The sequence below is a fragment of the Anas platyrhynchos genome, chromosome 11 (assembly GCF_047663525.1).
Source record: "Anas platyrhynchos isolate ZD024472 breed Pekin duck chromosome 11, IASCAAS_PekinDuck_T2T, whole genome shotgun sequence".
In the NCBI taxonomy this organism is placed as follows: Eukaryota; Metazoa; Chordata; class Aves; order Anseriformes; family Anatidae; genus Anas; species Anas platyrhynchos.
In genome coordinates, this window is record NC_092597.1 from 5,481,815 (window position 1) to 5,508,731 (window position 26,917).

The window sequence follows — 26,917 nt, forward strand, 5'->3', positions numbered from 1 at the left end:
AGCGGGGGGCTTTGTGTCCTGCTTTGCCCACAGCAGGTGGGCTGGTGCAGGGTACAAAGGTTCCTAAGCACCCCCAGGGTGCTATGGGTGGAGTGGTGAGGCAGGTAAGAGTCTGGAGGCCCTGTTAAAGGCTTGAAGTTCTCAGAACAATTCCAAGTTGGAACCTTTCAGTTAGTGAAGCCACAGAGACCTGTTGAGAGCCGCTAACAATTCACATTAAAGATGTTACTCCTGATTTTTTGCCCACGGGTTGGGCAGTACCGCAGTTGTGCCAGCAGAAGGGATCGTGTGGGCATGCACTGAGAGGTGAGTTTGGTGAACCTGTCTGGCTTTGCCTGGAGCTGAACTTGCGCAGTCTGTGGCTGCAGGAGCGGCGACCTCCAGCAGAAGCCTGCAGGTCCTGTGGGGGTGTGGGGAGTGGGAGTCTGGCTGTGCTGTGGTGTGTGCTTGCACAGAGCTTTGCCAGCAACACGGCAGTTCAAGAAGTTCATGTACACCCCAGTAATTCATTCCTGCCTCCCTGCCACCATAGCAGTAAAAGTCAGGAAATTCAGGTTCAAAAGAGTGTGATTTAGGACTTCTTAGGTTTTTGTTTTTATAAGTGTGAGTATTCTTAAGCCTACTCTGGGTGAGGAGAGGAGAAACCCCTCTCATGTTTTCTGTAGGAGGACTGTTTGCTGTCTGAAGTGACACAAATATTACCTCAACCAAAACAAACCTATTTTGGTGAAACACACACTGGATTTTAGAAGTGTTCCCAGTTACATAGGCTGCTGGTAGCTTGATGCATTTTATACCCTTTGCAGATGTCTCCATCTGAAAGAACTGGGTTCACAATGAGGTCAGCACTGGAGCTGCTCTAGGCCTCCTGTAACCCCGTTACCATGATCAAATGCTGTACTTAGTGGTGCTGTGGAAAGCCAGCTGTCTGGAGAACCTGCAGCTTGGACAGACCTTTCCCCTTCCAGGGAGTGATCCGTAAGGAGCTGTGCTTTGAGGACATGGATGTTTTCTGTACTGCTGCAGGTCCTTCTCATACAGAGTATCAGGCTTGTGGGGTTTGCTATTTTTTTTTCTTCTTCCCCAGGGACTGATACTTTATTCATAGAATGCTTCCGGTTAATTATGAGTATAAATCTTACGTGATACTGATACAGGAATTATTTGTCAAATGCTGGGGGCACTGTGTAAAACTGCACACTTAAGAGACCTTTTCTTCCACCTGTGGTTGTTACTGTCACCTGCCTGGTTTGAAATGATCTCTTGGGAGCAGCGCTTTTCCTTTCCTGATGCTGAAGTTTGCTTGCTGGGGATACACAACATCACAATACCTCCTGATGCTGGTGGGTGGTTTGGGCATTGATCTGGGTAGAGGTAGGCAATAACAGGGATGGGCATGTGGCAAGTGGCAGGGAACACCCAAGACACAGGGAAGTCAGTTGAATTGCTAATTAAATACTTGGCTTATGCCTCGTCTAGTAGTTGTCTGCTCAGCAGTGCTTCAACCACATGAATGTTTATCATGAAAATCCCCATTTCCCTTTTAGAAGTGAAGGAAGATCAGGCCTGCAGGTCTGTCCAGGATAATGACTTGCTGGTGCATGGTCAATTTGCATTGCAGATGTGGTTTCCTCACAAGCTGTGGGCAGGCTGTGATCTCCGCACCTGTTCCTGGCTGTTGTGCACTGCCCTGCCCCTCAGGTGCCTCTAAGCAGGACAGCTCTCCCCAGCTGCATCTTCATTCCCTAGCCAGGCCTCCCTAGTAGGGGTGGGGAGTGGTCCCCTTGGACCAACAGAGAAGGGCTGTGGTAAATAGAGTGAAGTTGTGGTCCTAGTGGTGCCCCAGAATGGTATCCTTGGCGAGAAGAGCTTTAGGAGGTGCCATTAACATGATTGCCTCCCATAAAGCGTCTCTTCTACATAGTGACCTATTTTACAGGGAAGAAGAGGGGAGAGGAGCTTCCCTTGAAGGTTCCAGAACACAGCAGCAGTCTGAAGGCTCTGCATTGCAGCCTGGCTTGGGAGGCCTCTCTGGGGACTTGTTCAGCAGGGAGCCTGTGGGGCAGAACAGTCAGTGCCACTGGCACTTCCATGCTTCTTCTGTGGGAAGCTGTGGGGTGAAGGACAGGGCTGGTGCGGGTGTAGTTTCATGATGCAGGTGCTTTGGTGGCAGTATTCGTTTACAGGTTCCCCACTGCACCCTCGGCTGCTCGCTGTGGTTTCTAGAATCGGGTAAGCCTCTTCTTGTGGTGGCACAACTGCTTTGCACCGAACAGGTCTACATTTAAAGCAAAAACAAAACTCATCCTTATATTTCTTGCTTTATTACCTTTTAAACTATTTTTTTTAAGACCTAGATCTTTTCTTCAGTTAGTGAAGCCAAATAGAAATTTCTATCACTGACAGCCAAAGAGGCAGTGTGGTGTTGGGTGAGAAAGGAACCACTCAAGTGTGCGTGAGGAACATGCTCAAGTGTGGTGAGCTCCACCTTGCTGCAGAATCATTTTCTTGGTGATTGATCATCCCTAGGTTAGGTGGAAGTCACAGTGAGAGTTTATGTGGCAGTTTGTGCTACTCATGCTATCTTGTGCACTGAGAAGAGAGCAACTTGTTTGGAAAAAGAGGGATTTGAAAGTTGCAAGCCAAGAGCGAAATGTCTCCTAATACTACCTCAATGCCTGTAGCCACGGCCCCGTGGCTGTTGGCAGTTGTTGGGGTGGGATTCGGCCTGGTCTTCACACTTGGGCCTGAGTGCACAGAGCTTGTGTGAATTGGAGTCTGTGAGAATACTTCACTCTAACAAAATGTAACTAAAGGTGTAGCTCAGTGCCATGTTTTCTTTAGCAACAAAACCTTTTCACAAAAAAACAAAGCCAACTGACAAAACTATTCTTGTTCTAATGGCCAGGTGTTTCCCTCGCACCGCTTTGCTGTCAGACCCACCTGTGGGCCTACAGTGTAAATGGCATTATCGAAATAATCAGAGGTGGTTGTTTTTTTGTTTAATGGCCTCTTAAAAGGAGGAAAACTTGTTCTTGAACTATATCATCCCTCAGCATCTTAGTGTTAAAAAGCATTAGAGATCATTACTGGCCTTGCAAGTGTGTTTGAGGAATCTGTCTCCACCCTGAAACCAGGGAGAGGAGAGGACAGGAGAGGCAGTGTATTTTTGGCAAAGGTTCCATCATGTATTTACATATTCTGCTGAGACGAATTGCCTGCAATGGCCAAACCCAAGCAATACAGTTCTATTTTTTTTTCCTGCAGCCTTGTTATAGCTATGAAGTACTGAACAGGGAAGCAGATCTGAGACCGTTTAAATATTGCTTTGTTTGGCAGCTTATCAAGATCCTTCTTGACCTTTCCTTCATCCAGCAAAGTAATGCTTAAATATCTGTGGCAAGTGTTCAAGTTAATTGTTAGGGTTGATTTGTTGTTAATAGCTGAGGAGAACATGCTTGACCACATCAGCATCCTCAGGGCAGTGGTACTAATGGTGTAGGTCCTGCTATAGTTGGGAAAACTGCTGCACAGGCCGGTTATGATAGCAGTCTCTCCTTGAGGCTGAGGAATGACAGATAACAACCTTAATGAAGCATCACAGTTTTTGATCAGGGCTAGAGCTGAAGCCTTGCCTCATCAGGTAGATGCTTTGGAGCTGTTGTTGAACTTTTCATATTTACAATGCAGTATTATCCTGCTGTGCAGTGCTAGTTCTCCCTTTCTGAACACAGCACCATGCATGGAGCTAGGGCAGTAATCACAGAAGCAATTCTCATCCAGCTAAATGTGCAGAATGCTAGTGCAGCTCTGTCAGTCCCAAGGCTGCCTGAAATCAAATGCTTGGAACAAAGCATCTGATGCATTAAATGGATCGGCATACTGCCAAGAATCGATGTGCAGTGGTGGGTTAAAATAGAGTCCCTCCCTGAGGCTGTGTGAGGAGGGACAGTTCCAGGAAGATTGGTGCTAGAAACACGGGCTGTGTTTCACAAACCTCAGTGCTGCACAGGTGTTACAAGCAAGGTGATGAGGATACTGGTAAGCAGGATCTGGCATCAGTTGGGAAACAGTGCCTGAGAAAATACCTCTTTGCAAGCCACAACTTTATCAGACTATGTGAAGCACATAGGTACACGTCATTGTATACATCTAAACTCAAGAGCTCGTGATCCAGAAGGTTATGTTCTTATCCTCAGTTGCAATTTACTTCCAAGATGTTACTCTGATCAGGATTTTATTTTTCTTTTTTAATAGCCGAACATCTTTCTCTCATGAGAATGTACTATATCTGTACTGGGCAGAAAGGAATGATGTGAATTTGGGCAGTGCCAGGCATTTCATTGTCACAGCCGAGGGTCTTCATGGCATAAAAATAAGGTGAAATCTGATATGTTCTCCACCATCAACTTCAGCAGAAAGTGCAGCATCTATCAGGAACTGTGAGTCCTGACATTCATTCTGCAAAAAGCAATGACACTAAAATGACATGCCGAATAGGTTAGTCATTGGTAATTTAACTCAGCAAGGGGAAACTAGCTTGAAAATGAGAAGGTCATGTTGCGTTGCTTCTCTAGTTTCCCAAGCTAAGATTCACTCTGTGTCCCTGAAAGACCTAGGTAAAGCTAAAATTAAGTCACTCAGATAAATATTTATAGGAGATATGTTCGGATATAATTCTCAAGGGGTCCACTTGCTCTCTCTGTGCTCTGAAATGTACTAAAGGGGAAATAATAGCACTATAAATACAATCTTGTTTAGCTAGGTCATTACCTTAGAGCTGTTTATCATAGTTCTCTAGGAACTAGAGTTGCAACTGTGAAAATACTATCAGGGAACTGAAAAACCCATACAGGGTGATCACTTTGGAAATGATACTTTGGTTGTGATACTTGAGTTACACAATGGTCCATCATTACAGCAGCAATCAGGTTTAAAACCCTTGTATGTGCAAGTCATAACAGTAACTAGTGCAGCATTCATACAGGTCGATCAGACTGTTTTGGTGCAGATTTCTTTGGACAAACCTTGGCCATAAGCTCTTTTTTTTTGTTGTTGTTTTGCTTGTGTATTTTCCCTGTATTTATTTTTCCCTACATTGGAAAACAGAACAGTGCACAAGAATTTAAGGATTCAGACAAATAACGTAATTTTGTTATTTTTCAACTCTTGGATTTCCATGACAATTTATTTACACATCTTCCAAAGTAATATATTGGACACTCTACAAACAGACAAAAATGCCACTTTTTGTAGAAAATTAATTTATCTTATTTGGTTTTGCTCTTGCCCTTGTAGGAGCAAAACTTAGTGACTTAGGACTCTGTTTCCCCTGTAACTGGCTGTTCAAATTTCAATAATAAAGTATATGGAATTTGCAAGAGTTGAAAATTGTTTATACAAAAAGTAAAAGGATCAAAGTCATAAATCCCCAGTTTCTGTGGGAAAACTTGAAGGTTAATGTGCTGTTCCTTTGACCAAGCAGTTCTTGGGATGTGAAAGCCTTACCAGGAATTTTGAGTTTTGCATTTGGTGTGAACATTTCCCAAGGAAGTCAGGAATAGGGGATGCATCCTGCTCTGGGCTGCACGAGCCTTTCTGGTTGCGTGTTCGGAAGCTCTGCGTCCAAAGCAGTCAGGAGGGAGTTGTGCAAAAGGATTCTTGTATTATTTTCCAACAGCGAAGCCAGCATTCACGCAAGGACTCTTTATCCATCCTCTTCCCTGTCTGGTAATTTGAGCCCGTGTTACCTCATTGATGTCACTTACTCTGTACTGGTTAGACCACAGCAACCTTGCCTGTTGAATTCCTCTTTTTAGGTAGCTCTGAAATTAAGTTTCTGTACCACAGCAGCCAGTGTAGCAGTTTTGAATGAGCAAGTCTTGTTTGTCCTTCCCATGACACCAATACAGACAAAAACCCAGCCAGCTGGTCCACGCATAGTGTTTTACTCTGCAGACATTACATGGAGTGTATTTAGGGTCATGACTATGTTTAGCATGTTTTTCTGAAACACCTGACAGACAATGGGGCCTTTGGCTTCTGAGCATCAACAGCACGTTGAAGCTGTGCCACTGAAACTTTCTTCTGTGTAATTGGTCTTTGGGCTGCATAAACAGCAAGGAATTGGAACAGGCTGCCCAGGGAGGTGGTTGAGTCACCATCCCTGGAAGTCTTCAAAAGGCGTTTAGATGTAGAACTTAGGGATATGGTTTAGTGGGGACTGTTAGTGTTAGGTCAGAGGTTGGACTCGATGATCTTGAGGTCTCTTCCAACCTAGAGATTCTGTGATTCTGTGAATTGCTTCTTGTTTGAATTTGTCATTGTCCTGCTGCTGCTTTTCAGCTGTTACTTCTCTGTGACAACAGGAGCTCAGAATAACAAAAGCTTTCCTTTGCTGCCAACAATGTAGTACCACTGATGTGGACGACAGAAGTGCACAAAGTGTGCTGTGAATGGTGTCCTGGCCTGTGATTCCTGGGGTCTTCAACCAGGTGTTGCAGCATATCTGAATAGGCATAAAGCAGTGACTCACAGCCACATGGAGAAGCACCCTGTAGCAGTGACAGATCTACTTGCTCTGACCCAGCAAAAGAGGGCTTGTACTACATTTTTTCTGAGTTTTTCTTCTTGTTTCTTTCCCAGGTGTCCAGTATCTTTTGTCTTTCGGGTTGTTACCTGGTTGCAACGGGTTGACTGGCCACAGTATGCAACTACAGACACTTACAGGATTTGTCCATGGCATGCTTACTGGCACAGGATCCAGGGCCTGACTCAACAAGTTTGTTGTTGTTGTTCTGGTTGTCCTCAGTGTCTTGAGTGCTTCTTTCTATGTTCTTCATTCGAGGAACTAGCCAGGACAAGGAAGAGCAGAAAGTGTTTTAGTACAGAGAGCACTGAACTGTGCGAACACAAACCCAGCCACTATAAGAAATGTGCTTAGAGTAACGTCACAGTCCCAGCACACACAAAGTCATTTCTCTATGGTAAAACATATTTGGCACAAGCATCATCCAGTTTCATCATTTGTCTTCACATCTGTGTTCCTACACTCTTTTTTTCCTTTCACCTTTGTTTTGGGTCATTCTCTTGTGGTTACGTACTGCTGTGCTGAAAGGGAGGCTGTGGTCACTGCCTCCCCAAACACCTGCTGAGCTCTGGAAATTTTATCACAGAACAATCATCACCGTGTGGTGGGACTGGATAATACTCAAAATTCTCTTAATTTCTCTGTTTTTTCCAGGTGGATAGTTTGAAAATAACCTTGCTTAAAGAGACCTCCCACAGAAGTCTGTAAGAGTCTGGCAGACGCTAAAGATTAAATAAGTTGTTTCCTAATAGTTTCTATCAGCATTCTGAAAACAAGAACAAAAAACAAACAAAAAAAAACCACCAAGCCCAACAACAAAAAGCATTACTCTTCTTTGCTGAAGAGCTTTCAGCTTTGTGCCTGAAGACTCCATTTATCTGATCATGTGCAATAAGACTGACTTTCATGCGCTTTCCTTCTAATGTCAAGCCATAAAACAGCCTGGAGTCTGATACCAGCAGACCTTACCCAGCACTGTCTGCAGCAAACAGTGATTTCTTGCAAATAATTAAATCCCTGGGGAGCATCAATAGCTGGCTGCCTAACAGTGCATTTAGATAAGAAGGGAGGAACTGTAGGTGGTGCAGGAGAATTACTTTGAAGAATATGCTGTCTCTCTAAAGCATTTTCTTCTGAGGGCAGATGTCTATCAAATCTGCTTCTCACCAATTAAATTTAGGATTGAAATTACTGCTACCGTAGAGCTTCAAGAGGTGCAGCCCTTCGTGAGCACACCAGCTTGTTGCCCCAGTCTTCCTCTGGACTTGTGCAGGCCGAGGCTGTGATCAGGCACGTCCCAAAGTACCACAGACCTGGCACGCTCTTCATGCTCCTGGCTGCCTTTGTTAACTGTGTGTGCAAGGGCAAGAGCTGGTGTCAAAGCTTTCTTAGCAGCTGCAACCCATTCCCATCCCCACGTGCTGAAAGCCTGGCACGGTGCTTAACAATCTCTTCTGAGCACACACTCGTGCTTGCCCCTCACACGGGGAGCAGACGCTTACTGGCTGGACCTTGAGACCGCCGTAGGAGCTGGGGGTGCTTCTCCCTTCTTTCTGTACACCAACCTGTTCCATCTCAGAGGAGCTAAACACTTGCAGCTTCTGCCACAGTTAATGGGAGCTGTGATAAGAGCTTAGCAATCACGGAAATCCAGACTTCAGTTGTACTCCTGGGAAAGAAGGAAGATGTCTTATCCTGTTACAAAGCTTTAAAAGCCTTGGTAGTGCAGTGGAAGTGGTTTGTAATAGCAGGAATTCATTTGTTAATAAATTTTCCCTTGCTTGTCCCATCACTAATTCAGCACAATTCCAGTGCTGTAAGGTGGTCAGTGCTCAATGTTTCCATTTTGGGGTCTTAAAAAGAGCTTCCTAGCTCCTTTCAGTAAAGATGTGATAACAGATGTACCTGTTTATAAGCTTGATTTAACAGCTTGTTTCCTTTTGGAGTATATGCGATACATAGAGAATAGCAGCTGGGATATTTTTAGGGCAGTAAATTCAAAGAAAATATATAGGAAAGAGGGCTTGACTGTATAAAACACCAATAAGCACTGGCAGGGAGAAGAAGAATGTTTTAATGGATCTCCCAGGTTACTGAGGAAATCCCAAGCAGCACCCCGCTGTTCCTTCTGTCTGGAAGGCAGAGGGCTCTGCTCTTCTTCAGCCTCACCTGGCTCCTGGTGGCAGGGTGCTGGCAGCCGCTGCAGTCTGCTGTGCCGTGGCAGTGTCCAGAACAGGTCCTGCTGCCCACAGCCCCGTCCAGCGCTCAGCACCTCTTCGTCAGCCTCGAGCTCTGATGCTGTCAAGAGCAAACAGCTGCAGCAGGTAACCCCAGGCTCGCTGGGGCAGCAGGGGACGTGTCCGCATCTTGGATGCTTCAGTTCTTGGCCCGGCATCCTAGCTCAAATCTCTCTTTGGTGGCAGTTGACTGCGCACAACTGGGAATGGAGCTGAGGGAGATGAAGACCCAGGAATAGTGTTTTCTGTGGGAGGGGCCAGAAGGATATTTAAAGAGTAATGCTGCTCCGCAGTGCTGCAGCCAGGTCTGCTAGAGCTCAGCTATCAGAGCCCAGGTCAGGTTGCTCTCTCACAGTTTGCTGCTGCACTTTCTGTTCTTGAATTTTCCTGTAATGTGCTTCTACTGCCTATTTTTGGTTTCTTTATAGCCTTTGCCACAGTACTACTGCAGCCTGACTGTTTGCCACAGGGGGTCTCCTCACCTAAACAGCGCTGCCTTTGGAGGTGCTCTGGAAGTCGTTTGCAGTGCTTTATGTGCAGTGTGAACAATGGCTGGCCTTTCTGCTCTGTTTCTCGGTGCATGATTGACCAGAAGTGGCTTATAATTAAGCTGTAAGACAAGGCAAGGCAAGGCAAGGCTCGTGTTCCTGGATAACTGAAGCGTGATGCAGGTGCTGGTGGCTGAGGCAAAAGGACAAAGGGACTCACTCCGGTGTAACCATCACCTGCCCTGATGCTCATTGCCAGAGCAGGCAGTGTTATAATAATACAGGCAGTAGTATAATAATAATGCTCAGAGCCGAGTACTTTGCACTTTCCATCCTCAAAGCAAACATTAACTAACTTGTTGACACGACCTCCCGCTGTGGGAGGCAAATCAGGGAGAGAGTTTTAAAAGCAGACTGGGTCCTCAGGGGAGAATTAAGAGGTAAGATAGGTAATGTTTTATCACACCCCCATTTTAGCACAGTGTAAGTGCCCAAAATGAAGCGTGTGAGTTGGATACATGCATTCCTTGCACATTACCAAGGCAGGGACGGTAGGGCCAGAAGGTCCAGCTGTCCCCTGGATGCCACGCTATTTCCCAGCTCTGCGATGCCACTTCCATGTTACTGCAGAGGTGTTTATACGCATCCGGGCGATGTTTTATGGTATGCATCTAGAAAAATTACAACATAAACATGTCTGTTCACAAAATGAGACTTCTACCTGGCAGTTTACAAGGATTTTGTAGCTTCTCTGACTTAGTAAATCTCTCTACTTTCCCTAATGAGAAAAATCTCAAGTCTCCTGAGGGTAGGACTAATGTTCTTGGTAGAGAATATTCATTTTTTTTAAGGTTAAGTCTTTTGGAAGGAAAAAGATGGTGCTGTACCTGAGTAACTCACTGCATCTCACCTGCTTTTTAGACTCTCCTGAAAATCAGAAGTTAGAAGTGTACTCAGAAATTTTAGAAGTGATGTTTCAGGGCTCTTTTTGTTAGCTTGTTCTAAGTCTTGCTCTTAGAAACTAGGGAGGGTTAGGAGGTTGGCTGTGTTTTCACTTGTTGACCAGAGCTATGTGTGGAGGGGTGTCTCCAAAAAGTCTCTCTATAGGGTAGTACCCTTATGGGGAGGAAATACGCTGTTATCCTGATGGTAGGAAAGTTTTGCAGAAGTCACCTCTGGTTAGAGAAAAGGAAAGGTAGCGAGGAGAGGTGTACGAGGGAGCTGGTGTTGTGCAGCTCTCTGGGGGTTTTTGGTGCTGCTAAGTTGCTGTTTCTGCACTGTTATTGCTGAGTATGTGTCATTAAGCATCGAAGAGATGGCTCCTACAGACAAATCAAACTGAATTACATGAAGGCCCGTATCATGTCCGACACTTAGCTACCCCTTTGTCCTAGGCTCTTTATTGGAGGGGGATGGCAGCAGCCTCCCGAGTCCCCTGTGGTCAGAGCTGTGGTTTGAAGGAAATGCCAGGAAGATTTGTCCGTGCTGTCATAGAAAGTCTGGAGCCTGTAATCCTGGAGTAGATCCAAAACCTCCTGTGTTTTGTGCACAAGCCCATCCTCAGAAGGGCTTGCTGTTTCCTGATGCTGCTGGAAGAATGTCCCCTGCATGATATAACCAGAAGTTGTTAACTTTCACCAGGCTTTATCCAGATGTCAATTTACTCCCAGTACTCATGAGTGAGCACTGGGAACGGATGAGGTGGTTGATGTGCCAAATTCTTCCACGGGGCTTTTCGAGCCAGAGCTGGAATGGCATTCCCTGTTTAGGCAACATTTTTGAGGGAAGAGCGGAAGAGCGGGAAGACAGAATGCAGCAGCCTGGCTCGGCTTTCTTGCATTTGCATGTATTTTCTGGACAAATTTTCCTACTCTGACTCAACATTAGTAAATGTTGAGTTTTGTCTCCCAGTGTGTAATTGTTCTCTGCTGATAGAGGAGGAAGAAGGCTGTCGTCATATGCAGTTGGTGAAATGGCCTCTGACATTTCTGTTAACTTGTTTAAACAAATAATCTTGAAACCAGTTGAAGAGGGCAGTGCACAGAGGTTAACTCTGTGAGTGCTAGTAAGTAGTGTCTGGTGTTCTGCTTACTCAGGGAGGTGTAGATACATTTTCACAGAGCTTGAGCTCCATGCAGCAGATAATTTTTTTTTATTGTTTAGTAAGATGTAGCTCTACCACAAGGGAGTTAATGTGGATGAATTGTCTGATAGTCTTGCTCTTTAGCTGAATAAAATGAACATATGCTAGTCACCTATCCAGATTTGTCAGTATTTTCATGAGTGTGGTATCATTTATGAAAGTGGTAAGGTTACCCCCCAATATTCTTTTCTATTTAAGTGGGCTATGATACAGAGCTATTATGAACAGACAACAATTACCAAAGAAGCCTGTGGCAGTGTTTAATAGCAGTATGTTTGTGCCCTTTATTACTGCAGGCATAGTCTGCTTATTCCCAACAAACTCATGGCATCTTCTGGTTAATCCCTTGGGCTACGCATATTTTAGTCTCATTTTAATGGATGTCCCAGAGGGTGAAAGAAGAGTCATCTGCAAAAAAAGCAGCTGAAAATCTGGAGGGATTTTATGAATTGTTTTCTGCCGTGTTTGTTTCACTGACCCATTTCAATTTATCTGAGAGATCTGCTGCTGCTTCTCCAGGACCACGTATAGATGGGACACGAAATGCTCCATTTGAAGTCCTCTGTTTTCCAGGCTCCCAGAACAGTGTGGTGAGTTTCCAAATGACTGGCAAAAGATTTCAAAGTGAAATAATGCCTAGGCTTGTTCTGTGCCTGACATCCACCCCACCGGTTCTTACTCCTGGCATCTCAGACGTTTTGTGAAATTCAGAGGCCTGTACTGTACCCTGTGTGTAACAGGTTTGCCGAGGGCTTTTGGAAAGTCCCTGACAAAGACCTTCCTTGGTGTACTGAGATACAGCAGTCTTTTAAGGATTGGGGTTAGCTAAGTTGTGATAAGCTGCCGGAAAAGATTTTGGGGTTCTGTTCAGCTCAGGGGAAAACACTTTAATCCACAAATCATACCTCGCTGAAGGAGTTTTTGTTCTGCCTAATTGGTCGAATGGCAGTTCATCTGTGTTTTCAGTTCTGTTCAGTGCTTAGGAAAAACACTGGCCTGTCTGAACCCCGGAAAAGGTTGTGGAGAGGCTGACAATAGGAACGATCTCCTCCCTTAGCAGGAGGAGCCACCAGAATCCTGTTTGTGAATCTTGGATGACAGTGGCTATGTGGCACGCTCACAAGGTCTTGGATGGGCTGTAGTCAGCCTGTGGGCCATAGAGAGCTCTCGCTTGCATTTTTGCAAGCATTTAGTAATCCTCTGTGCCCACAGGATCAATTTACATGAGGTGTTCAACAGTCAGTATGCTCTGATCCTTTCGGAATCTGTCTCTCTGATTCCTTTCCAATGCCCATCTGCATAACTGGAGAATCTCTCCAAGAATCTCCTTGTTGTGTTACCATTATTTTTAGTGCTAAATTACACTTTCTTCTCTGCCAGTTTAGAAATCCTTCCCAGAATGCAGGCATCCTCGTTCTTGCGTGGTTTTTTTTTTTTCTTTTTTTTTTTTTTTCCTTCACGCAAACATGACCAGCAAACTTTTTAACTGACAAGCTTAACTTGTGTGGCTTCAGATGACCTTGACATCTGAAGGAATTTCTTGTATTGCTGATGGTCTTGCATGGAAATGCTTTATGCAGTTAGTTCAGACATTTGAGATTAAAATAAATCCTGATAGTGGAGCCTTGATAAACACGATTTGGATGAATTCACTTTTCTGTGGGACGTTGCCGTGGTGGGAGCACCTTGCCTGGGCTGCTGTTTGTGATCCAGACAAATGCAGCTAAGCAGCCACTAAGACGTGCCCACCCCTGCTCACACATCCTTTTTAAGCTAACAGGAAGACACAGCTTGCTTAAAGCCAGGTCAGCAATTAGTGTTGATTAGAGAAGATTTCCCACAAGTACAAGAACTGTGGATCTGGCCAGGAGCAGCTCAGCAAAGAGTGCCTGCAGGGACCTCCTCGTCCTGCCCAGTGGTGCAGCTGAGGCAGCCCATCAATGAGCATGGGGCAGGACCAGTGCTCGTGTGCCAGCCTCTGCCTGCAGCGTGTCATGCAGACGTGGAAGCTGATCGTGTTCAGCCACCTGAGCAGAATTCTGAGGTCCAAACCTCAGCTGGTGTGAATGGGCTTCGGTTCCTCACACGTGGCTTTCCGTTCCCAGCATGATCTGTGTGACGGGGAAGGGAGCGCCAGCCTTGGAAGGCTGGCTGTCAGCTGGCAATCAGCCCTGCATGCTGCTGGTGCAGATCAACCTATCTGAAGCAATGTGAGCCCCGTGGAGAATTAAATGAGGAAAAGCTGTCCATCAGGAGCTGGTAAGCCTGCTCCTCACAGATGACACGAGGAGATGTGCTCCTGTCAAGGCAGTTCTCATGCCTGCTGGGGACAGGAGTCGTGGCGGTGAGCAGGAGTTCAAAAAGCCCTGGCTGCAGTGGGGAGGGCTGGTGTGGCAGCGTAGCTGCAGGCTGTACCCCGAGGGCTCCCTTGCAGCCCTCACAACAGGAGCAAGGCAGCAGAGCTTCAGGGACTGAGCTCCTGCTTCCAGCTGAGGGGAACGTGGTGTTGTAAATCCCAGTTTTGTGTCTCTTCAGGTGAAACTGCACTGTAGAAAAATATTTTTTTCTGAGGCTTGACCTGCAAACAGCTTTGCAGCAGTGTAGCTGAAACTTTTACACAAATAGAGCACAAAATCCTCTCTGGACACTCATCTACTGGGAAGTGGTGTCCTGCTTGGCAGGGGCTCAGGTATGGGTCATGGACAAATGCCTCCTACCAGCTCCTGCCGCCCCAACGGAGCCACCTGCTTTTACAGAGGCCTCCTCAGGGCCAGCCCTGGGGGTGCTCAGCCTCCTCAGGTAGGAATGGATCGGTTTGGGACCTGCTGCTTGTATGCTTAAACACACAGCCTCTGTACAGCTGGGCCTGTAAACTCTCCAGCAACTGGTTTCCTGTAAATATTGCTGGTCTAGCTAACAAAGACCAATGCTTTACAAGCGTTTCACAGCCCCCTAATAACACCACAGCTCGAAAGGCAGCAGCTTAGAGGCCTGCTCTGTGACACCAGGTTCTGAAACGTGTGCTTTAATATCTTGTTTCCGGCCCCCGGAGTGAGGTTTCCCGCTTAGCGCTGTAGGAACAATCGCGGCTTGTATTTGATCCGCGCTTCAAAGCGAGCATTGTGCTGCCACAATAAAGGTCCTGTTTGTGCACAAGGGCCCGTCCAGGCCTGGCACTGGCGGGGACAATGCTGGCGTTGACCTCGGGCCGGAGCGTGGTCACTGCCTGGCGCAAGCCACATCTGCAGCATGGGGTGAAGCTCTCCGTGAGGCTCCCTGACACAGCTGTGGAGGGTGGGTGACCCAGAAGGGGTAGGTCTTTGGTGAATGAGCTCAAATGTCACCCTTAATCTCAGAAAAGTTAGTAATTAATATATGTGATCACTTCCTGATTTTTTCTGTTTTTTGTTGTTGTTTGTTTTCAAGGGAGTCAAATTCAGTTTGGTGCATGTTTTTTTGGTTGTTTTTGGGACTTGGCATAGGATTGGAGCTGCGCTCTTGCCACAGGAGTGGTCGCTGGTTTCAGCAGAGGGCCTTGTAGAAGAGGCTTCATGGGTCTGTGTCTTGGTTTTCATTTCTGTAGAAAATTAGCAATGCCTCCCTCACTGTTGCGCTGAATCAGTTTTGTAGATCATGATGCACTCCGAGGTGGCAGTTTTAAGGGCAGGCTGTCATTGTGGGATGCAGCCACGTGAAGCTCTTAAGAAAGGGAAGAAAAAGGAAATCAGTTAATCTCTGATTTCTCCATTGTGAAGAATCTTTTCAGATAGTATGTCAAATCAAGAAGTCTGCACTGAGATTAGACCAGTCTTTGGTCCCAGACATTACTAAAGCTCCTTCTTTTACAGTTACAGCCCCACCTGAAGCTGTGCGAAATGCAGCAAGCCACTTCCAACGTGTCTGAGCAGACACAAGATGAAAAAAAGATGAGTATTCTTGTAAGTCAGCAAATGTCAAGTCTGGCAGTTAGTATGCAGGCAGACCTCTGTGCTGGTTAGTGCAGGTAGGCTGGTACTCTAGTTCGTGCGGACAACGCAGTGTTCATCACAGGTGGTGAGAATCAGCCTCAGCAGCTACGTAAATACATACACACTTCACCCCTGGTAAAATCCCCTGTTGCTGCAGTAAATTTGTACTGTATCCCCAGCAGCTGTGCTTTACTGAGAGGTTTCTGCAGTGTAAGTGAGCTCTAGTGTATCATGTCTTGTAAAAAATTGCTATTTTGAGATTGCTGCTCTTGTAGTTGCCTTTGCATCCAGTTATGTTGGTGCTTGTGAATGTTCTCTAGCCACCTGAGTTGATCGCTTTGTTCTCTTCTGGTAGCTGTTTTTACTTTTTCTAATTTTAAGCCTTTTTAAGCAGATACCTAAAATGAGTAGACGTATTATTTGGAGGTAATTTTGAGAGGTAAGAGCACCAAGTAAGGCAGTTTATGACTTGTCCTAGCCAGCCAAACGTTATTCTACTCAGTCTTCGCAGCCATCGCTGGATCCAACCCTGCACTCCCACCCGACTGCAGTTACTGTACAAACTCATTGTTCCCAGCTAATTGCTTGTGCCTGTAACAAAGTTGACTTTCTTTAAACTGCAACACAACGTGACACCTAGCATCACGTTGCCTTCTGCCTCGTTCTTCTGTGGCATGTAGCAACCTGATACAGCTACGACCAAGATAAATGCACAAGGCTGCTAAGTCAGCGCAACTCCCCTGTGTTTTAAGAGAGCATTGAACAGAAAAATGCTAACGTGATGTGATCTCACTGCAGCTTTCACTGTTTGATTAACAAGACTGAGCTCAGAGCACCTGGTCTTCTTCCCTGCCTTCAGACGAGCTAAGCTGTATTGATCACTTTATAAAGAACTAGCACAGTGCCGTGTGGTAAGCTTTCTGTAGGACTGGAAGCACAGGAGAAAAAGCAGTCTAAATGGTTATCTCAGGAAGTCTTCACCTTATTTTAAACTGGGACGACTGAGTCCTTTTGCAGGCAGCTTGTTTTGGCTTTCTACCTTACTCCTTTAATTTGTAATTCCCAGGCTTTCTTGGTTTCTCCTCTGGTTCCCCATGGCAGCAGCTGTTCAGTGGTGAGGCTCCCTTTGGACTTTCAAGTCTTAATATCTCCAAGTCATCCTTGAGCAACTTTTCCCTCTGGTGGCTTTCACTGCCCTCCTAGTCTCTTGCTTGACCGCAGCATGTCAGGATGTAAATTAATGTCCCGTTGTCCGGCACTTTCCTTAGGCTCTGGCGATGGATTTGCAATATGAAAGCAGCTGGAGGATTTAGAGAACCTCCCAGTGCAAGTCTTACCCCACCACAGCACTATGTCTCAACTCAGCAGTGCCCTGTCTGTGTTCAAGCCTGCTCTGGCATGTGCAGGTGAAATTAAAGCATTTTCATTGGAAGTCCTAGGTTGCTGGTGTTGGTTTTTTTTTTTTTTTTTTTTTTTTTTTTTTTTTTTTTTTTTTTTTGTGTGTGTGTTTTGTTTTGAAGGACTATAACACAGGATCATTACATGGTTGCAATATGATTTGTTCTTCTCCACAGCAGAATAACTGCTGCTGTAAGTCCCTGCAAGTTGTTTCCCTTGCAGGGAAAATAAATTGCAGGGAAAATAACTTGCAGATGGGCCCACAGTCTTTTGAGATCCATTTGCATCTCAGAGCTCATCTGACATCCATCAGCAGTTGGTATTTGTTCAAGTGAAAGAAGGAGTGCTTCTTCCTCACTCAGGTCCCTTTTGTGTGTCTGTATGCAAATTTCTCATAAAAGAAATTCTGGGGAGTCCCGGGCATGTGACTCACGGTGACTCACAACAAATTTTTCATTTTGGTATTGTTTTCCTTTTAGGCTGGGGTTGTGGTTTTTTTCCTCTTGGTTTTTAAAAGCAGAAATAAATTTGTCCTATTTTCTGTGAAATGACAACACATGTAGTAGTGCAAGTTTCTTCCTTTCGTAAGAAATTTGTTCCAGCTTCTTTGTAATATGGATGAACTTGGATGTACAGAAGAATATTTCATCAGTTGGAATGAAATTGATTGGACAAGGTTCACAATATTCTCATAGTAAATATGAGTAACAAATAACCTTGTGAACGAATCTGAAAGAGCAAGAAGAAACCTGTGTGTCTGCAGTGCTCCTGGCCACCCTGCAAACAGTCCTGGCTTGTCAGGTCTGGGCAGCACTTTTCTTTCCAGCCTCTCCAACCTCACCTGAGTCCATGGCTTCAGCTCTCAAATGTACTAAGCCCAGTTTTACTGAGGTTTTCACTCAACCACATGCTACCTGCCCAGCTGGAAGTGTCTGATCTTAGGATGTGCTGAGCTGGGGTTTGGTGTTGCTGGTGCTTTCAGATACTGGGAGACTAATATTGGGTTCCTCACTCTGTATTCTGGTATGCGCATATGCTACTACTAAGGATTTAATCTGTGTTGGATTCATTTTCAAGTGGTTCAGAATCTCCCATGAAAGTTGAAGGAAAAAAAAAGGTTTTTTTTTTTGTTTTTTTTTTTTTAAAAAAAAAAATAAAAAAAAGACTTCTTTAGAGGGACAAGTCACTTGTTAGTTTAAAGTATTTAGCAAGGAACCAAGATAGGAGGGTGCTAATCCTGTTTGACGTCAGTTTGTTGTGTCATTTTATGCAAATTGAATCTCTGAAAGCTCTATTTCCTTCTGTTAAGACAGGAACATTACTACTTCTGTGGCTCAAGAGAAACGTTGGCATTGTCCATTGGTGTGGTTTAACCCGGCTGGCAGCTCAGCACCAGCACCACACAGCCGCTCGCTCACCCTCCCCCCTCCCTCTCTGGGATGGGGGAGAGAAACGGGAAAGTGAAGCCTGTGGGTTGAGATAAAGACAGTTTATTAAGACAGGAAAATAATAATAACAATAATAATGGTGATAATAGTACCACTAATAATAATGTGTACAAACAAGTGATGTGCAATACAATTGCTCACCACCCGCTGATTGATGCCTATCCCCAAGCAGCCGGTGCCCCCACCCTGGCTACCCACCCCTATATATTGTTTAGCATGACCCCAGATGGGATGGAATACCCCTGTGGCCAGTTTGGGTCAGCTGTCCTGGCTCTGTCCTCTCCCAGCTCTTGCTGCACCCCCAGCCTGCCCGTTGGCAGGACAGAATGAGAAGCTGAAACGTCCTTGGCTTGGTGTAAGCACAGCTCTGCAATAATTAAAACATCGGGGTGTTATCAGCACTCTTCTCATCCTAATCAAAAACATAGCACCCTACCAGCTACTAGGAGGCAAATTAACTGTCCTAACTGAAACCAGGACATCCACTGAGAAGGTCGTAGGAAAGTTTGTCCTGTATGACACAGCAGTTGGTCCCCTTACCTAACACACAGCACCAGATGAAAATCAGGGCAAGTCGGTGGAAAGGATTTATTGGGTGTTGTTTATGTGTGTATAGTGTATGCTTGAGGAAGAGAAAACCAGAAAAGTGGCAGGGAATGACTGAATTATTTAGGTTGGAAAAGACCTCTAAGATCATCTAGTCTAAGAGTTAACCTAGCACTGCCAAGTCTACCAAAAGGAGCAGAAAAGTAATCACAGCTGTAGTAGGAGTTCAAAGGGTTATTCTGGAATGACCAGCCCACTAACACTATTTCTGACTAACTAGTCATGTTGATGTATTCCAGGTTGAGTGTTTTTTTTTTTGTTTAGCTTCATGTGTTAGCAGATATATTTTTCCTCTAGAACAGCAGTCTCTTTAGCATTAATCCAAAATAATGATTTGACTTTTATAGCATATAAAATTGTAATATTCCATAATTTGGATCAAATTTCCCAACGAAAAAGGATCTCTTGGGTTAATTGGTAACTCCCAGAAAAAAAATATTGGACCAAAGAAGCTGGCTGTTCCTATCAAGTTCCTTTTACACCTAAGGAAACAGGATTTTGTATGTTCCTTACAAATAAATTTTAAAAGGGAATAGAGATGTGATTCTTTCTCACACAAATGAAACTGTGTGGGTTCCAGCACGTGTTCAGCTCCAGGCAGGAAAGTACTGTCCATCTAAGTGATGTTGGTACAGAGCTAAACAGGCACGGAGGTCGAAGCACAAATACTTCTAAGTGTGACAGAAAGCCCTGGGAGGTGTTTGCTTCTTAACCTGTCCCTGATCTTCACTGGGCAGTGACTAGCAGGAGCTCCCGAGCTGTGGGATGGTGGCAGGAGGAGCCTGGGCTGGGTGCAGGGCTGCTGGATGACCTGGAGCTCTCGTGGGAAGCAGCCAGGGGGCTTAGGGGCTGGTGGCTTTGCCTTTGGGCCACGCTGGGCCTCAGCCCATGCTGTCCTGCAGGAGTGTGGAATTCTTGTCAGTTTTGCTCATGCCCCATTTTAGTAGGCACTGTGCTTAAACCTATTGTGCTTGGGAGTAAGCGTGGATGGCAGGGTTGTTAAACGGAGGGAGACAGACACTTAGAGACAGTCCAAGGAAGAGAAAGGTGGATTTCCATGTTTGTTCCCACATAGCATGGTCAGGACCTGGAGTGATGCTTCATCATCTGCTGCTTATTAACGTAATTTCTAAACTTACTATGCTCTCAGTTAATGGAGCCCATTGGATTGATGAGCCCAGATTCCATAGAATAAAATTGTACATGTATTAATTGTATGAAAGACAACAAACATGGAATAGGACAGTTCCATAAATAAGTTAATTGGAATAAGTCATTTGTAGCGATGTTCATCTCTGCTCAAATGCAAAGGACTTCTAAGAATTAATAAGATCAATTTCAATAACAGTTGACAAACGGCGGAGTCTTCAGTCCCTAGCTTGAGCTATCACAGATTTTATAGATAATTATTCACGGATATGGTCTGCCAGAACCAAAAACGTTCCTATTGCACTCTGTTTGTTCTGGAAGTTATAATAACTCCAGATTGGTCATGTTATGTCTGTTGACAGCTGCAGAGGATCCTTTTCCTCTCTGTCCCTACAGGGATGATCTTTAGACAGCACTGAAAATCATCTACTGACAATGCTAATCTGTGTAACCTGAAACAAAGGAGAACACGAATACAAGGCAGGCAGGATCTCCTGCTTCCTGCAGAAATGCATGGTGAGGTTTGAAAATATCCTGAATCTTTTCTCTCCACTAACATAAATAAATAAATAAATAATGGATGGCCAAATAGCTGATTAAGAAGTTGTATTCTTTAACGGTGGAAGTCTATGCCTTGGTGCGAAAACTCAAATCCTATCTAATTAGTTTGCTAGCTAGACATGGTGGTGGCTTTTTTTGCCTTTTATTTATTTATTTATTTATTATTATTATTCTGTTTATATGACATTTTTTAAGTAACCCTTTGTGGAGCTGATCTACTTTGACTAGAGCTGTGTATTATCAATCAAACTGCCAACTCAGCTTTGGTACTTGATTGTGGATGGTCAGGACTGAAGTTGGAATAAACTGGAGAGATTTTGTCTTCTCTCACTGCTGGTTCCCACGTGCTGAAGTGAGTAACACCTGTAAAGAGAACAATCTTGGGGCAAATACTACACTCAGTAGCTGCAGCTGGCATCATGTTCCCCTCAGCACAGCTTTGGCCACAGGATAAAGGGAGTTGCAGTGCATGATATCCTTGAGCTGTGCAACGCAAAGACTACAAATAATCTGAACTATGAATTCTTACCGCTTCCTCATTTGGAAGCGTGAGACGTGAAATCAGTTCGTAACTGCCTCTGCTGTGGAGCTTATGTATGAAATGTGTCTCTTGCAGTGTGCTTCAGGAGCCTGGTGAAGAGTATGGGAGCTGAAAGACGAGAGATGCGGCAACTGATGGCAAGCGCTGCAGTTGGACAAGGCTCTTGGTTCTTGCTGCTGCTTCTTCTGGAGGTATGTAGAATAAAAAAGGGCTGTGACTTTTCTGTGGTTTGCAGTGTAACTTTTCTATCTGATGCAAGAGGCTATTTCAAGATGGGTATAAAAATGTTGGTGGGTGGGGTCTGGGACAATGGCTAGCAGTGAAGGGGCTTCTTGTGCTTGGTGAGTGTGTGGGAGGACAGTGAAGTGGCATCAAAATTAAAGCTGCTTTTGATCCCTTATAATGATTTTTCATTATGTTAGATATTTAGTGGTTTTCTTTTTTTAAACTCTTTTTTTGGGCTTTGAAATATCATAGTGTTTTAGAGTCCAGCTGTGTAACTGGGTATATACAACAGTGATTTCTTCAGATCTTTAGGGATGCCTCCTTGACAACATAATAACATATGAGAGTCCATCTTGGATGCAGACTGTGGTAATTAGCTTGTTTTGGTATAAAGTTGTTTTAAAAGTTCTTTGAAGCTATGCCAGCTGACAGGGCCCTTCAACTCCGCTAGGGCAATGCAAGATGTGGAGAACTGCAGGTTACTTTTATTGATCTTAGTCTTTAAAACTATGTATGGCAAATGTTGCAGGCAGCAGAGATCCAGCTGGATTCTGTGGGTTTAAAGACTTTATCAAGAAGTGCTGTGTAAACACTGCATTTTTGTCAAAATGTTCCAGATCAGTCTTCCTTCCAGACAGAAATATGGAGTGAATAAGCTAAGCAATAATGGTCTAAATAAAAGAAGTGATAAAATTTACCTGTGTAGTCAATGTGATGTTGATTAAGTTTTACGTAAATCATAAATTGATAGGCTCTGTTTGTATTTTCTTTTGACTGTGCTACTGCTCCTGTGATGATCAAAAAAGCTGGATTATTTCAGAAAGCATACAGCTCTGAGAAGCTTGGAATGTTTACTTGAAGTTTATTTTTAAAGAATTCTAAAAGGGTGCTACTCAGAAGATACTTCACATAGGAAAAAATATACTTGGAAAAGGCAGTGAAGAGGCGATTGGGAGTCAAATATAGTAAAACTGTCCAAGAATGATTCTTGAATCATTGGATACATTTGTCTGTGTGCGTGCTTCGGAGAATCTTTTAGAAAGGACTTCAAGATTTAAGTTCCTTTCTTGTAGCAATGCAAGTCTTCTCTAACACTTCAGATATATTTCCTTTATTCATTATTTCAAACATATGGCTTTCTTTACTATGCGTGCTTTCTCCTTGTAAGTAAGTAACACTTCATAAGCACTCAATATTATATCTTTAAATGAAAATATAACATCCCATGTTAGTCCTACAGGACAAGTGGCTATAGCACAACGTATTATTTACCTCTCGACGTAATTATTTACCAATATTATTTTGTTTATTTTGTTTGAGGCAACAAAACTGTAAGAGAGCTTTGACGTTCAGAACTGACTACAGTTGAATGAAAGTAGTTTTTAAAACTGCTTCTTTCTTGTCTTTTATTATGTTTATTTACATTATGTTTCCTTAGAAGAGTCTGACTTTTATAGTTTGTTTTAATCTCCTGAAGATGTTGTAGAAGCACCTACCATCTCTTTCTCGCATTAATGACTTTAAAAGCTGTGTTACTTTTTAGCATCTCTATCAGCCACTAACTGAGCTGGTATGTAGATCTTCACCCAAATGCCACTAAGATTGCAATGAGAGGTTGCTGTAGCTGTTCTTCATTACATCTGAACCCTTCACAAACCCAGGGAGCCTACAACTTGCATGCGATCGGCTCATGGAGGAAAAAAACCTGCCAAGGCAGACAGTGTTCTCACAGACAGCAGACAGTGTTCTGAAGGGTCTTAAGGCAATGTGTGTTTTTTGGTTGAAAGTAAAAAGCTGTAATTGTCCAATTCCATCTGTATTTAGCAGTACTGTTGGATTTCTGAGTGCTGCTAAACTTTCTCACAACTTTCACACTTGTCATTCTTCCCAGTATCTCATGATGGCTTGCAGTCTTGGCCCATTTCACTAATTTTGTCAAAACATTCCCACAAATGCAAAGAAAGCTATGAAATCATGTTATTCAATGTCTGCTGGGCATTTCTCAGTCAGACCCAATAACAAGAAACCACCCCAGCTCTAAGGGATGAGCTGTAGAAGGGTGGTGGTGTGTAAAAAGAGCCTGAACCTAGCCAGAGCCCTGTGTCTGCTCTGGGGGGGCAAAGTGCCCAGTGGATGTCAAGGTGGATCAAGCACATCCAAGCTGTTGAGATACTGGTTCCTCCCTACATCCCTTCCCTTCCCCTTTGGGAATGACTCTTCAGTGCTCCACAAACAGCTTTGCTGTAATTTGTCTAACGCACACAGCCAGGAAGGGTGCCTGTTGCTGACGTATTGCAGGAACTTGCAGGAACAGCAGCGTATGCCATTTGCTGGTCTCAGTGTTGCTGCTGCAGCTCCCTTAGTTGGATCCATGTTCAGCATTACTAGAGGCATCCTTTTATATGGATATCGTTGGCTAGGATGCAGCAATGAGGGGAAAGTGAGCTGTTTCTCTTGTGCTTGTTTATGGGAACACGCGGTCAGTCCTTCCTGCCTGCCGTGGTAGGGTGTGGAGTGGGGCCTGCCCCTGCCCCGCTGGTGAAGCAGTGCTGGCAGTGCACAGTCTTCTCTTGGCTTGAGGCAATTTCAGAGCTAGTTATGGAGGAGAGTTTTAAGAGCATGTCAGCAGTGTCTGTCATTGATATAAATCTATTTTTCTTATGGTTCTAGCAAGTTGGGAAGTTGGACATTTTGGACATTTGTTTGGATTCCTGGATGTCTGGAAATGCAAGTGCTTACCTGGAGTTCAGTGTTTCCTGGCAACTTTTGACTTCTTGTACCTTTCTTGTAGAGATAGGCTATGCATTGATGCTAACTAAATCTGATGCATTTGGTATGTCAGGCATTTTGCACTGCTACAATCTGTACAAGTATATTCTCAAAAGGCGAGGTACAAACTAAACACACTGGGACTTTGAGGCAAACTGTGCCTCAAGGAGACACTAAGAGTGAGCTGCAGGTGCCTCACTGTCTGTGCCAAAGAGTACTGAATACAGGCAGGGTGAAAATGGAGGCGTTGACTAGTTCCATGGATAGTGCTCTTCTGCTGGGTACCTCGGTGTGTAGCCCAATCCTGGCTTTGTGCACCATCTCCAAGGGAATGATGAAACCTGCTGCTGAATTTCTTGTAATTTCAGAAGGAGTATTACAGAGTCCTCATCCCATCCTCCTGCTCTTTCCTTGGTGTCCTGTACCAGCAACAATCAGAAAAAAGGTTAGGCTAGCTTGACAGCCTGATTCAGTCTGACCCGCTGTGGCTGTGAGTGCTGTTAAGATCCTCACTTGTTGTCATTGCCACATCTGACAGCTCGAAGGATTTGACTTTTTTCCTTAATGTGAACCTCATGCTGCAGAAGCTAAGGGATGCAAGTGGCCCCACAGAGTAAATGGGGCTCATGAGGACTTCTGGGAGCAGCGAGCAGCAGAAGCAAGAGTTTGCCTTCATGGTAGCATAGTGCACCAGGGGAAAGACGATGCTTATTTTTGGTATTCAGGTCTCAACGTCTGCTGCTGTAGGAGGTACTCTGAAATCACAGTCTGGTGCCTTTGGGCTTTAGGGAAAAAAAATGTGATGTTTTTCAATGCATTTCTCTTGATACCTTTTTGTCACGTTGCTGCTGCTGTCTCCCATCAGGTGAAAGGCATCTGTTTGGTGCTGGGCATGTGCTGCAGTTCCTGCTCTCCCTGCCGTGCTGCTTCGGTGCAGGCTGTTCCTACCCTGCTGTGCTGCCTGGGCTCTGAACAGAGCTCCAGAGCTGTTTGCTGGCTCTTCACCCATTTCACAGTGGAAAATTCTTCCATGAGCGTTAGTTACAGGAAGCGAATTAACATCTCCTTTAAATGGTCTGGCCTTGTGGGGAGGAAACAGGTCATTTTGTGAAGTACACTGTTTACTGGAAAGTGAATGGACTGCCTCCAAAATATATACTTAACCCAAAGGATGAAAAATACCTGAGGTGTTTCAGTTTCTATGTCAATATCCAAATGTTATGTAGTTCATAGCTAGTAAAAATGTGCATTTTTATGTGGTACAAGAAATTGGTACAGGGTAGCCCACAAGTTTTAAATTTCTTTAAGTAAAAAAATAAAATCTGGGTGTGTATGGCTTGCCAAGTTTCATTTTACTGTAATGTTTTATAGCCTTGTTATAATCCCCTGTAAACACTTTGGTTTATGCTTGGAGTGTGAAAAAAATTTAATATCTCCCAGTGATACTGATAAATTTTATACTTGTTTTACTCAGTAATTATAATGCAGCAGCTACTTAAAGGCTGGAGCATGATCTTGTTCTTATGCAGGGCTGGTTTCATGATGTCTTCATTTATAATTACAGTTTCTGCCAGTGTCTCTTTGGTGTATCAGTCTTTTTGGTCAGACCTCAGACTGAGGGGAAAGTGCCTCATTCCTTAATAAAGGAACAGTGAGTAAGAGTGTTTACATGGATTCAGTGCAAGATTAGCACTGTTTTGGCTTTATCTAGATCAAACGGTGTCCTGTAACATGACACTTTCATTCAAGTTCAAAACATTTTAATTTGGCAAAAACAAAATGCAGCCACAGACAGTATTTAATGAGGAGCTAAGGCCAATTTTTGCAATGGCATGGATACTACGCAGTTGGTAGGGAAGGCAATGATGAGCAAACTTGCAGATGTGTGTGTTGTGTGGCTCTTGGCAGTTCTTTTAGGGAAGCTGTGCCTGGTCATGGGTGCAGCAAGTAGTACAGAAATGCTTAACATTCATTACATGGGTGCTTGTTGCTTCGTACTGATTAAGTATCTTCTTTTGATGTGTGAAATAAAACAGGAAAAAAGCACCAAAAGCCTCCAAACACCATGAAAGCAAGCAGGAATATTTGGGCTTCTCTAAAGGTTAGTAGCTGGTGCAACATTCAAGGGACATCCATCCAACATTTCATGGTCACCATTTCACGCTGTGTCAGAACACAGGATTCTGCATGTGTCTGCCTGTCTGAATCAGCTCTGTACCCTCTGTCAGATTTGGCATAGTCAGTTATATGACTCTAATGTTTCCAACAAGTAGGTGTTTGCATAGCGGACACAAGCCTTCGTTTTAAATCCAAAAAACATTCATCAGTCTGCTCCAGAGGTCAAATCCTCAAACAGTTTGGTAATTCTAGCATCACCATCTTCATGTGATCCCAGTGCAGCCTGGTTAGCAGTTTCAGGTTATGACTTTCACTTGAGAGTACAGCCAGACCTATGGCAAACTCCTCTGAACTGTTTTGTTAAGCAAACTCTCATATCTCTAGACTTTGCTTGACAATTGCAAAATGGTTAGCCAGTTAATATTTATCCTATTGTTATTAAAACTAACAATTCAGTAGGTCTTTCTTCAGAGAGCAGTAGATACACCAGTAGTAATTATGAGCTGTTTCTTGAGTTAGAGTCTCTGAAGCTAAATTAAAAGCAACTGTGGCTTGAGCTAAATGACCAAAAGGCATATTTTCAAAGGCAGACAATCACTTAAAGATGCAGCTAAATTCAGTTCTTATCACCTAGCTATTTGCATGGGAATTTCACTCCTAATTCACTATGGAACTTA

General features: G+C 44.2%; 2 long non-coding RNA genes across 3 annotated transcripts; one reads left to right on the top strand and one right to left on the bottom strand.

Moving 5' to 3' along the window:
* On the top strand, window positions 1–25,616 carry LOC140003403 (uncharacterized). Of its 2 annotated transcripts, none has more exons than XR_011811941.1 (3): window positions 1–306; window positions 21,204–21,319; window positions 24,988–25,616. It is a non-coding gene; the product is annotated as an uncharacterized lncRNA (long non-coding RNA). The 2 variants fall into 2 exon arrangements; XR_011811942.1 differs by lacking the exon at window positions 1–306 and adding an exon at window positions 19,541–20,542.
* Window positions 2,309–6,123, bottom strand: LOC119718075 (uncharacterized). The gene is made up of 2 exons (XR_005268680.2): window positions 5,509–6,123; window positions 2,309–4,461 (listed from the first exon to the last, which is right to left on the bottom strand). It is a non-coding gene; the product is annotated as an uncharacterized lncRNA (long non-coding RNA).
* Window positions 25,617–26,917: the final 1,301 nt, after the last annotated feature.